General features: G+C 32.6%; 2 protein-coding genes across 4 annotated transcripts in view; both read left to right on the top strand.

The window, feature by feature from the left end:
• The window catches only part of Nop60B (dyskerin pseudouridine synthase 1 Nop60B), a 581,533-nt gene that overhangs the window by 481,836 nt on the left and 86,366 nt on the right, over positions 1-13,331 (top strand). The gene's annotated exons all lie outside the window — the stretch shown is intronic.
• LOC145317800 (small ribosomal subunit protein uS7-like) overlaps positions 1-13,331 on the top strand; it is a 250,489-nt gene that overhangs the window by 154,293 nt on the left and 82,865 nt on the right. The window lies entirely within an intron of this gene.

Consider the following 13,331-nt stretch of genomic DNA (forward strand, 5'->3'; position numbering starts at 1 on the left):
CTACTCTTCAGGGAATATACCTACTTGTCCTGTGGTGGTTTTAGGCTATTTTCTTGGGGGGTGGGACACCCCCAACCATAGGCGTCCAAGGGGGGGGGTAATGGGGCGACTGCCCCCTCCCAAACGGTTTTGGGGGTGCCGTAGGCACCCCCAAAATTTTTTTCATTTTACCCCCCCCATTTAAAATTTACCCCTACCCTGGGGGTGCCATAGACACCCCCAACCATTTAGGAGGGGGCATTTACCCCCCCAAACAATTTTTGGGGGGTAAATACCCCCCCCCCAAAATAAAAAATCTCTAATAAAAAAATTTTTTGCGCGCTTCGCGCGCATTTTCAATACTATATATTTAATAAAATTTAAATTATTAGATTATTAAAAAAACTTTTAAAACACAGTTAACATTTCAAAGGTTTAAGCTTCTTTGATATTCAGGTTATCTTTTAACTCAAATCAATTGTTTGCATCATCAAATCATACTTCCAAAATTCTCAAATAAGTCAACATTTTATACCATTATTCAAAAGAACACCAATTCTTCCTCCATCCTAAAACCTAAACAAAGCAGGATATCATAAAGATTAAAATTTTTCCCATCTCAGGAATAACTCCACCCATTTTTTTAACAGATTTCAAAATCCAAATCTCCACCCATAAACAACCAAGGACAAAGATAAATCCACAACCTTTTCATAACCCCCCCACTCCTCCCACTTTTTTGTCTCCTCCCAGTTTTTTTCTGTCTCCGCCTTCAACCAAACTCACCATCCAAAACTCCGCCTATTTCCTAACCATCAAAAAAATTCCTTTAATAAAAACTATGCCCCGCCCCATAACTCAAACAAGGCCAAGAATTATTCCCTACTCCTCCTTTTTAAAAAACTAATGTTTTAATCTTTTATTTCAAACTTTTTCAGTAGTCATCTGTATTCTATGGTGATACCTAAGATTCAAAATAATTTGTGACATTGTTCTATATAAATGTATGTTTAATATCTTTGATCATATTTGCTGTTATCTAATGTCTCATGCCTATATTTTTATAGACAAAATTAATTGAAAATGATTGCTAAAATCGAAATATATCTTCATGTCTTAAAATAGTGTAATTTTTTTTAAAGTAGGTTGAAAAACATACTATTTAACTTTAAAATATTAAATTACCCCCCCAAAAAAATTTTACCCCGGGGGTAAATTTTGGGAGGGTAAACTAAATTTACCCCTGCCAACCGATTTCAGGGGGCTAATTACCCCCCCCAAGCAAATTTTACCCCCGGGGTAAAAATTTAGGGGGGGTAAAAAAAAATTGCGGCGCGCTTCGCGCGCCATTTTACCCCCCCCAAACACGAATTATCCCCCCCCTAAAAAATTTTTACCCCCCCCAAAATAAAAAGCTTGGACGCCCCTGCCCCCAACCCACCCAAAAACAAAAAAAATCCCTCCCCCAATTTTTTTATATTTTTTTTTTGTAGGAGATATCCTTGGTCCTTTTTTTTGTAAAAGATTTCCTTGGTCCTTATTTTTTTTTTTTTTTTTTTTAAATTTTACCTTAACTTTTTTTATCATCTCTTGGGGCAAAGCCCCTAGAGGCTAGGGGCTAAGCCGCTAGTACCTACATATTACATATACAATAATTTTTACAAGAATAACAAGGATAACAACATACTTAAATAGCGAAGTACAAAAAAACATGGATAAGAATACTGACAAGGAAATTTAAAGACAATTTGTTAGAATTTAGATTTCAATTTGACAAAGACCAAATTGTATATAAAATGATCCTTGTGACGTCATAAAAATGAAGAATCTTTCAAATTTTTGCATATTTTTCTCAGGTACTAATACTAGATACAAGTAAAAAGTGTTTTCTCCGCTGTTATTAAAGATAGTTTCCTAATTTCTGGTAAAGATTTAACTGAATAATAGGCATGTAATCTTTAATCTATTTAGTCCGTCTGAAATGCTCTTTAGGATATCCGATTTAAAGTGTTTTTTTCCTAGCTTCTGTTAAAAATAAAATACTGATTTTTTTGGAACATTTTGCCGACCAATTCGTTAGTCAATTTGTAAAATAGTCTAGAGATGGATAGAGAAAGAAATATAGAGAAAATCATGAAACATTTTAACCATTTAAGGATAGTTTTGTCCTTGTTTTTACTCCTACAAGGATGACAACATCCATAATCAGAATGCGAATGTATAAGTCAAATCAAAATTGTAAGTAAATTTGTTGAAAAACTGCTTGATACAGGATAATGGTTATGGACATACTTACATTTTTAGGACTTGATTATAGAGTTGCTTCGCTTATAATATTGTACTTTGTTGTCCTAGGAATCAGTATACTAAAAATCAGACCAATCGGATAATTAGGTCACATACAAATTTGTTGTTAAAAATGTAAAAAAAACAATATGTTTAAAAGGGACGTACGGACATTCTGGTAATGATTATAGAGTTGCTACGCTTTCTAACTCGTACCTAACTATTACAGGAATCACTATGCAAAATTTTAAAATGATAGGACAATTCTAACATGCCTAAATTAACGAAAAAAGCTATTTAAAAAAGTAAAAAAATCAACATGTTTAAAATGGACGTACGGACATTTTGGTTTTGATTATAAAGTTGCTACGCTTTCTAAATCGTACCTAACTACTATAGGAATCACCGTGCAAAATTTGAAATCGATAGGATAATTCTAACATGTCTAAATTAACAAATAAAAGCTATCTATCTCGGACGGACGTACGGACGGACGTACGGACCGACCTTAATAATAGAAAAGCTTCGCTTTTAAAAATACATCATACACACACACACACGCGTCTTCCCCCCTTCACTTCATATCAATCACAAACACACACACACACACAAATACACACACACTCATATGTAATTAAGGTGTTCATTATACCATATACAAGAGAGAGATAAAGGCACTTTGCAAGCACAGCCACCAAAATGGATGTAGAATATACGTGGATATTATGACAGGGGAAAAATTGTTGCAATTCATTGGTCAATTCGTTCATTTAGTAGGAAGTTAGGGGAGGGGTTGAAGGGGTTGAAGGGATTGGAAGGGGGAAATCGTTATTTCAGCCCGCTGTGTGACTCACTATATTAGAGAACATGACAATCTGTTGTAAGATCCAAGTAATAATATATCCATTGCTACCAAAAATCTTGGGGGAAAGATTAAATCTTAAAATATTAACCTTTCAGTTTTGGTAGCAATGTTGTAGCTTGAAAAGCTGAGACAAGCATCAAGAAGGGGGGGGGGGACAATGGGCTGTTAATTAAACTAGTCCCCAAAGTTTTATAACAACTTTTTCTTATTTGTTGCCTTTCGAGACTTTTACTGAATTTTGTTTAGTTTGTTCATTAAGTTGAGTGTTCAAGCGCTTCAACAACTAACTGTAATCTACAGAAGGGGTAATTTTGTGAATCATCATTAGGTATGTATATTAATTTATCAGCCATTGTCTTATCCCTTTAAATCCCTGGACAAGCATGCATTTAAATTGAAAAATCATTTTGTTGGGGGCCTTAAATATTTGAAATTAAAGACAGGGAAGTAGTACAGGGATCTAAAGGGATAAGACAATGGCCGATAAATTAATACCATCACCAATAATGATACACAAAAATACCCCTTCTGTAGATTGCAATTAGATGTTGAAGCGCTTGAACGCTCAACTTAATGAACAAACTAATCAAAATTCAGTAAAAGTCTCCAAAGTTGTTAAGGCAACAAATAAAAAAACGTTATTATAAAACTTTGGGGACTGGTTCTAACTCTCAATTTAATGAACCAACCATTCAAAAGTGTTTAAGCCCACGAATAAGAAAACTTTATTATAAAAATTCGGGGACTAGTGTTATAAAAAGCCCAATGTCTATGGATGAAGGAGAAAAACTATTTACAATGGTAGATAATGAAAGATTTTTTTATCTAAATTTATAACAATGACAGTATAATTTTACATAACAGGCAAATTTTGTTTCATTGTAAAAATAATAAACTTCTGAATTGAATGAAAATATTTTTTTCTCGTATTCATTCGAATCCGTTGGATAGGAACCGGTTCTCATCCATACGAAAAACTATGTCTAGCATCGTATTATATCCAGCTTTCTACGAATATAAAAAATGTACAATCATAAGATTAAAACCAGTTTTTTAGCCCCGAGGTGCATTGTATATTCTATATTTGCGGAAAGCCGTTTATAATACGATGAAAGAAATAACTAGTGCCATTTTCCTGTCCCTTGTTTTAAAAATACAAGAATGACAACATTCACTGAAAATCGTATAAAAACAAAAAGTGTAGATTTACCATGCTATTATTTATAGTACCTAAAATTAAGTACTGTATCTGTATGATTTTTGTCATGATGCTTAAGATCTCAAAACATTAAGAAAATTTTGCTTTAGATAATTTTTAGTTTTTTCTTTTTATCAGTCCGTTCATGAGACCATACCCCCGGATAAAAAAAGCCACGTAAGGGGGTAAAAAAATTATTTTATTTAGCCAGGTTAAGGTTTGGTCCAAAATTATTTTACATGGAGACATATGCGTTTGGATGGGGGTGTGTGTATAGGGGTGTCAAACCACCCTTGACATTGATTTTGGGCATGCCTAACTTCTCCATTTCTTCACCCATACAAGATGATACACCCCCTGACAAAATTCTGTTCCCGCCACTGCCTGGAGTGAGGCGTGGCCACAAAACTGTTTGGAGTAAATTTGTTTTAAAATATTTACTTATTTTAGAAAAGCTACGTGTCTTACAAACACGTATTACACAGACATACACACACACACACACACACACACACACACACACACACACATACAACACATACACAACACACACAAAATTGCAGTAAATGATTTTTATCAGATCTCGTTAAATTGGGTATATATATATGGTGGCCAATCTTGCCTTTTTTTATTCTTACTTATGAATTCTAAATTTTTAAAATCTAAGCTTTTCTATAATTAGGATTGGTCTGTCCGTTACGAATAGCTTTTATAGTTAAATTTGGCGTGTTTGAATTGTCCTATTAATTCTAAATTTTGCATGCTGATTTCTGTAATAGTTAGGTACGGTTTAGAAAGCGTAGCAAATATATATTATCGTCCTCAGAGAGTTCGTACGTCCATCTACATCATAATGATTTTTATTTAAACAACAACTTTTTGTATAATATGATAATCCTATTCATCTTATATTTTGAATAACGATTTCTAGAACAACAAGGTATTATATTAGAAGCGAAGTATCTCAAAAATAAAGCCTCTAAAAATGTAAGTATATCCTGAAATAATATCCTGTATTTAGGCAATGCAATGGAACAATTGTACCATAGTAATTATGATTACAATTAATTTACAATTTTAATAGTAGCTAGGCTTCAATAAATTTGCGGATTTTTTGGTACTTCAGAAACTATAATCTGCTAGTTGTCGAAAATTTGGTTCTACTATCTCTGTCGAAATAGCGTTAACACTAAGACTATCTAATTTTTTTTTTCCTGCTATATTGTCAGAAGCATGACATAAACAGTAAGTATGAGGGGAAAGTATAATTCTATAAACAGGAACTTATTATACCATGCTTCATAGGATCTGCAGACAAAGGTCAAGCAATTTAAGGATGTGTAATAGGGGGGGGGGGGGGGGGGTGGTAAAGGAGTGCTTACCCACAAAAATGTAAAGCATTAATAAGTTACCCCCCCCCCCCCCCCTAAAAAAATATATTAATCTATTGACAACTAATGAGTAAAATTGAGATTAAAAATATTGTACTGTGATTACATAGGAAATTATTGTCCTTGTTTAAAACATAATCTTTGTTTTTACTATTAAATACTTTAAATCTATTTTCCAGTCAATTTTCTAATGCCACTGTCAACTTTGTCTTTTTTAAATGATTTTAAAACGTAATCCAACAACTTCCTTCAGATTTAAATACGTAAAAATGTCTCCAAAAATTAAAACCTTGAAAATTGATTTTTTAAAACTTCTATTTGACTGTTTGCCTTTTAACGTTGAAGAAAACAAGGATGACAACACTCATAGAAGCAATACTCATATTTACATTACAAATAAATTATGGATCTACTATTACAACTTTTATTCATTCAAATTTGTCAAAATCTATGTAAAACTATTCGTAATCTTATGCTGAATGGGGTCAAAAAGCAGTGATCTTAATGGATAAGACAATGGCCGATATATTGATGATAAACCAAATTACCCCTTCTGTAGATTACAATTAGTGGTTAAAATGTTTAGACACTCAACCTAATGAACCAATCAATCAACATTCTACAAAAGACCCCAAAGTTGTTAAGCCAACGAATAAGAAATCTTTATTATAAAACTTTGGGGACTAGTGTAATAAACAATCCAATCCCCCCCCCCCTCCCTGAAAAAATCTGATACTTTGTGCTTAAAATATTATGACAAAAAATAAACTACAAAAACTTTTTGTGTTTTCAATTGGTGATATGTTAGATTAAAATCAAACTTCCACCCCCGAAGGTTATATGTATATAAATCGATATATTGCTACTTGGATGTTGCACCAGATTTTCATGTTCTCTAATGAAATTATCCTCGCAGTTGGCTAAAATAATGATACCCACGGTCCCACATCCCCTCCATTGTTGATCCCCTAGAATAACGATACAGATACAATACTGATACCTCTTATACACCCCCTTTACCCTACTACTGAATGAACGAACTGACCAATACATGAGGTTCATATTAGCAACCTCAACTGACTACAAATTTTCCTCTGTTAATATATCCATGCATACTATATCCATTTGTAAATGTAGGCAAGTTTTTAGTATCGATGCTGCTATCTCTTATTTTTTTGCAACTATGTGGTCCTTTAAAGAAACAAGGATGACAACGCCCATAAGAGTAAAGCTAGACAAATCAAACCGACAAATGAACACAAACGACGAATTGCACTTTTAACATTTAATAAACAGAATATTATTTTGAAACCTGGACAAAACTTATTACAATAAGCTTAAATAAAAATACATTTGATATCGACTTACTAACGTTTAAAGCTTGATTATAGCGATGCTTCGCTTTAAAGGGTACACGGGCTTTTAGGTTAAGACCATAGATCGGATTAATATGCATTCTTAATTGTACCTAAATATTTTATGAATCATCATGCAATGTTTAAAATTGACATAACTATTCAAATATGCGAACATTGGGGAGGAAGGACGGTTCGATTCTAATTGTAGGAGTGTTTCGTTTCAATAGATTCTTGTAAACAGGGTTGGGTCAGGGATGGAGGGAACATTAGGCTGTATATTACTCTAGTCACCCAAAGTATTATAATAACGTTTTCTTATTCGTTGGCTTAAAGCCTTTAGGGACTTTTATTTAATTTTGATTGATTGGTTCATTAAGTTAAGTGTCCAAACGTTTCAACCATTAATTGTAATTTGAAAAAAGGTTAACTTTGTGTTTTATAATTGGGGATGTACATCAATTTATCGGCCATTGTCTTATCCATTTAGATCCCTGAGTGGAAAGCCTACAAAAATATATTTTTTTAAACAAGTTTTTGTTTTTATAAATTCATAGCATACATATATACATATATACATTCTTTACCATGACAAGGATGACAACATCCATAAAAGCGAAGCACTGAAACGGTAGGACAATCGGACATTAACACTTGTATAGTATCTGAACTGAAAAATCGGAACATAAATGTATAAATGTCGAATCAAAATTGTAGGTAAATTTGTTGAAAAACTGCTTAAAAATAGGATAATGTTTATGGACATACTTACATTTTTGGACTTGATTATAGAGTTTCTTCGCTTATAATATTGTTCTTTGTTGTCCCAGGAATCAATATACCAATAATCTGATCAAACGGATAATTAAAACATTTGAAAATTTGTTGTTAAAAAAGTAGAAAAATCTACATGTTTAAAATGGACGTACGGACATTCTGGTAATGATTATAGAGTTGCTACGCTTTCTAAATCGTACCCAACTACTACAGGAATCATCATGCAAAGCTTGAAATCAATAGGACAATTCTAACATGCCTAAATTAACGAATAAAAGCTATCTATCTCGGACGGACGGACGGACCGACCCTAATTATAGAAAAGCTTCGCTTTTAAAAATGACGATTAATGATCTATAATACAAAATAGTTAAATGTATTAAACGTTTATCTTAATTTCCGTCCTATTACTCAAGAGATTCAATGATTAGCGGGATCTTAAAGGACAAACGAAAACATATCTTTATACATATAACAAGGATGACAACATCCATAAAAGCGAAGCACTGAAACGGTAGGACAAACGGACATTAACACTTGTATAGTGTCTAAACTGAATTAACAGAATATAAAAGTATAAGAGTCGAAGCAAAATTGTAAGTAAATTTGTTAAAAAACTTCTTGATACAGGATAATGTTTATTGAGTTTATGGACATGCTTACATTTTTAGGATTTGATTATAGAGTTGCTTCGCTTAAAATATTGTTCTTTGTTGTCCCAGGAATCAATATACCAAAAATCAGATCAAACGGATAATTAGATCACATAAAAATTTGCTGTTAAAAAATCAGAAAAATCAACATGTTTAAAATGGACGTACGGACATTCTGGTAATGATTATAGAGTTGCTACGCTTTCTAAATCGTACTTATCTACTACAGGAATCATCATGCAAAGTTTGAAATCGATAGGACAATTCTAACATGCCTAAATTAACGAATAAAAGCTATCTATCTCGGACGGACGGACGTACGGACGGACGGACCGACCCTAATTATAGAAAAGCTTCGCTTTTAACAAGATGATTTGAAAAATAATAATTTGTGTGAAAACGGTAACATTACCAAGTATGGAAACAAGATTATACAGATAAACTTCATTACATAATTCTTAGTATCACCACATACAGTTGATTAGGCTGGGACAAAATATCAATGTCACAACAATCCTTAACTTTTATATAAAGTAGTAAGGTTTTTTTTTGTCTGAAGCTTAAGATTTTGATAACTACGGAAGCAATTAAGGTCTCCATTTTACAGAAGCTTCACATTCGTCACAGATTGGTTTTAGTCTATTTCTTTCCTTCCCAACGTCTTTGAATCCAGAGAACCTAAATGGTAGGAGCGCAGCTGTTAGTTTTTGTAATCCTTCATCCTATACCTTAACAATTTGCTATACAAATTACTACACAATTTTTAACAAAGTTTAATGATTCCTAGGACAACAATGTATGTATACTATTAAATGCGAGGCATTTCTATAATCAAATCCTTTCAAAGTAAGCTTTGAGTATTAGCATACAGACACGCAATATTTTTAGTTATAGAGTAACTACTCAACTTGTAAATAGCTGGGTTTTTTGATCCTCTGATCACAACAGTGGTCAGTGGATACTCAGGGACCTAAAGGTATATCCAATAAATTGTTGTTCATCCCCAATGATAATTCACAAAATTGCCATTTCTGTAGATTACTATGAGTGGTTAAAACGTTTGTACTCTCAACTTAAGGAACCAACCGATCAAAATTCAAGAAATGTCCCCAAAGTTGTTAAGCCAACGAAAAAGAAAACGTTATTTTAAAACTTTGGTGACAAGTGTAATAAACAGCCAAATGTCCCCTCCTTACCTGGTGGGTACTACTGACCAATATATGTTTTATTGTCATTCTTTAAGTCTGATTATAGTTTTGTTCACAAAAATATCAAGAAAATAGGCATGTCCAGAACATTCGATATCTATTAAACATAGCAGCAAAGGAATACAATCATTTAGGTCTTGTCATCTGCAAGAACATCTAAACCTTTTTCGGTGGGAGGGTGTGTAAAAATCAACTCCCCCCTTCCGTAAATTCTTTCGTTTTTTGGGGGAGATTGGGGGGTAAATACCCATATTTTTTATACATGAAATGTAAATTTTTTTAAAAACTGAAGACATTAAACAATGTTGCGAAGTGAACAAAAATATTTTTTTGGGGGGTTAACTAAATCAGACTGATATTGTTTAAAAATAAACTGCAGCTGATCAAATAAAAACTTTTTTTTTTACAAAAATCTGTTAAATTCCTACTTACAATAATTTGTATAAATTCCTGTAAAAGCGCAAGAATCATTTTTCAAAAATCATCCCAACTTCTCACGATTCTTACAGAGCTACATACAAAATAACAAGGTTGACATCATACATATGTAGCAAAGCACAAAAAAATCATAGATGTGAATATTAGATTTAAAGAGCATCAGATTTGTTAAAATCAAGTATAAGTAATAAATTGAAGAAAATAATCACGGAACCTTTCTCACGTATTCTATATTTATATTTTGTAGCATGACTGACGGACAAAGTAAATTACATTATGGATGCTCATTGGTATAAAAATCTTCACAAAAGATTCAGCCGTCTATCTTGAATAGCAGGTGAGAAAATCACATTTCCCCATTAGCGTTAGGGACTGACTGACGGACGGACAGACAAAGTGAATTATAGAGTAGCTTCACTTATAACAAGGATAACTTCATACATTAAGTGAAACCTGACAAATCTTTCAAAAACGACAAGAGACATATGTCACATACAGACCGACGTACCAACCCTACGTATAACAAAGCTTCGATTTTAATAAACCAGAAATACTCCATGGAAAATATTTTTCTGTGTGTTTTTTGTTGTTTCTTGGGTTTTTGTTGTCCGTGTATATTTAATGGTATTTAGATGTTCCTGTTATTTTAAATTTTAGGATTGGAACTAATCAGGGAAGAAGCATATCAACTTTTGACACTTTTCTTGAATCTTGATTGTCCAAACGTTTCAACCACTAATTGTAATCTACAGAAGGGGTAGCATGATTGGGGTTGTTCATCAATTTATTGGCCAATGTCTTATCCCTTTAGATCCCTAGGAACTTCCACTTATCCATTTTTTATATTTTTTGGAGGGGGCAATGGCGGCATCCAAACTTTTTTTAGGGGGGGTGGAAGGATTTAAAAAAAAAAATTATGGGGTATTCCAAACTTTGTTTGGGGTGGGGGGGGGGGGGTGTTACCCACTTGGACATTCCAAGGGAGGAGGTTTAGATTGATGAATCATTAGTTATCCCCTATTCCCAGAGTAATATATCAATTTGTACGCCTGAGTGGAAGTTTTGATTGGATTAACTGTGCATGGGCCTATTAAACTAATTTAGGTTTTTATTCCTGCTTTTTAAAAAAGATTTGGGTTGAAACTTAAATGGATTGGAAATGATGGGTGGCTTTTAATTTTGTACTTTATATTAATGTACATAGAATATATATGGATATTATGTCATGGGAAAAATTTTCGTCAATTTAGGATGATAACATGGAACTCATTTATTGGTCAGTTCGTTCATTTTGTAGAAGGGGATGGGATTGGGTAAAGGGATGTAAAGTACTGTTATTTTAGCCTGCTGCGAGTTTTACTTTATTAGAGAACAAAAAATCTGATACAATATCCAAGTTAAAATATAACTATTTTTATAACAAGGATGACATCATCCATTTAAGTTGCGAAGCTCTGGGATTTAAACATAAGAACAGCAAAGCAAATGAAAGGTTCAGACAAACAGACAGAGAGATATAGTAAGTAATAGCTGACAAAAATGTATTTTAGAGCATTAATTTAATTTGTCCAGGCCTAGCTATTCTAACAATCAATTCTACAAAAAAAATCACAAAACCTTTAGGGTGGGTAAGAATCGGAGGAAAAGGGGAAGGGGGTTGTGGGTAAATTTTCCTTTAGAATTGTTTGTCAGAATCACATTCCCTTTTCCCGGAATTTGTCTTTCCCCTTGCTGATTCTTTAAATAACATTCACAACATTTTAGGGAAGATTCAGTGATTGCCATGAAATACTTATAATATTTTAAATGAATATACATGTAATAATATTTCTCGTATTCATTCGAATCCGGTGGATAGGAACCGGTTCTCATCCATACGAAAAAACTATGTCTAGCATCGTATTATATCCAGTTTTCTACGAATATAGAAATGTACAATCATAAGATTAAAACCAGTTTTTTTAGCCGGTGCCTCCGGCACCTCGGGGCTAAAACAACTAGTTTTTATCTTATAATTGTACATTCTATATCCGCGGAAAGCCGTTTATAATACGATACGAGAAATAACTATTATAATATTCGATGTTTATTTCTGTTTCCATTTCAAATCGATATATTGTTATTTGAATTTTGCACCAGATTTTCATGTTCTCTAATAAAGCGATACTCGGATCTAAAATAATGATACCTCCCATCCATACCCTGTACCCCATCCTCTCCTTCTGGATGAGCGAACTGACCAATAAATGGTTCATTTTAGCAACTGTAAATATATATTATCCACATATATTCTAATTAGGCTTTTGGTGGTTTAAAAAGTTTGAAGGAAATTAGACAATTGTTTTTTTGTTTTTTTTTTAAGAATGAAATCTCGGCTAAATTTGCCAGCTACTAAATGCAGATTCAGACAAAGGCTTCGTCCAAGGTTCTAATATCAACGCCATCAATTTAATGATTTAAAAATAAAGACGTTTTTTCTAAATTACGTTTTTTCATAAATGTTCTTTAAACCAAAACAACAAAATATCGTGAAATCTATATAGATTGTGAAATAAAAGTAAAAATTCCAATTGCGACAGATATAAAGTAAATTAATCATCTTGTCTTTCTTTCAAGGCTGAAATACTTATTCTAAGCCGGTAGTAATAGTGTCGAGGTTGCGTGAGTGCGGGGATAGGAAATATAAATCAGCTGCACACAATAACAAATCTCTGTCAGGGTAAATATTAACCATAATTTTATTATGACTCATTTTTAAAATATTAATTTTTCTAAATATAAAAATGAATTTTTGATAATCTTCTATTGGACAAAAATGATTATTTTTTAATGTAAAAACCTATCCCTGTCAAGTTTAAAGGACGCATGTGTGAAAAAGAAAGGAGTTTAGGAGGAGTGTTTTACACGGGTGTCAACATTTTTATTTTATTTACGGTTCTTTAAAAATTGTATTATATTAAAAACGTTCAAAAATAGCGTTAAACTTGCGTTTTAATTAATGATGAAGTTAGCTTAAAATTATATTGTTCTATATATTTTTATTTTTAGAAAAAAGTTGACACCCATATCTTTATTAGTGGATATTTGTGTATATATGAATGTTTTTACAATTTTGTGACATCCCAAACAAGAATTTCTTAATTGATTCTTAATGACATAATTATTTTCTAATGTTTTACAA

The sequence above is a fragment of the Acartia tonsa genome, chromosome 4 (assembly GCF_053477335.1).
Source record: "Acartia tonsa isolate MP-2025a chromosome 4, ASM5347733v1, whole genome shotgun sequence".
NCBI lineage: Eukaryota > Metazoa > Arthropoda > Copepoda > Calanoida > Acartiidae > Acartia > Acartia tonsa.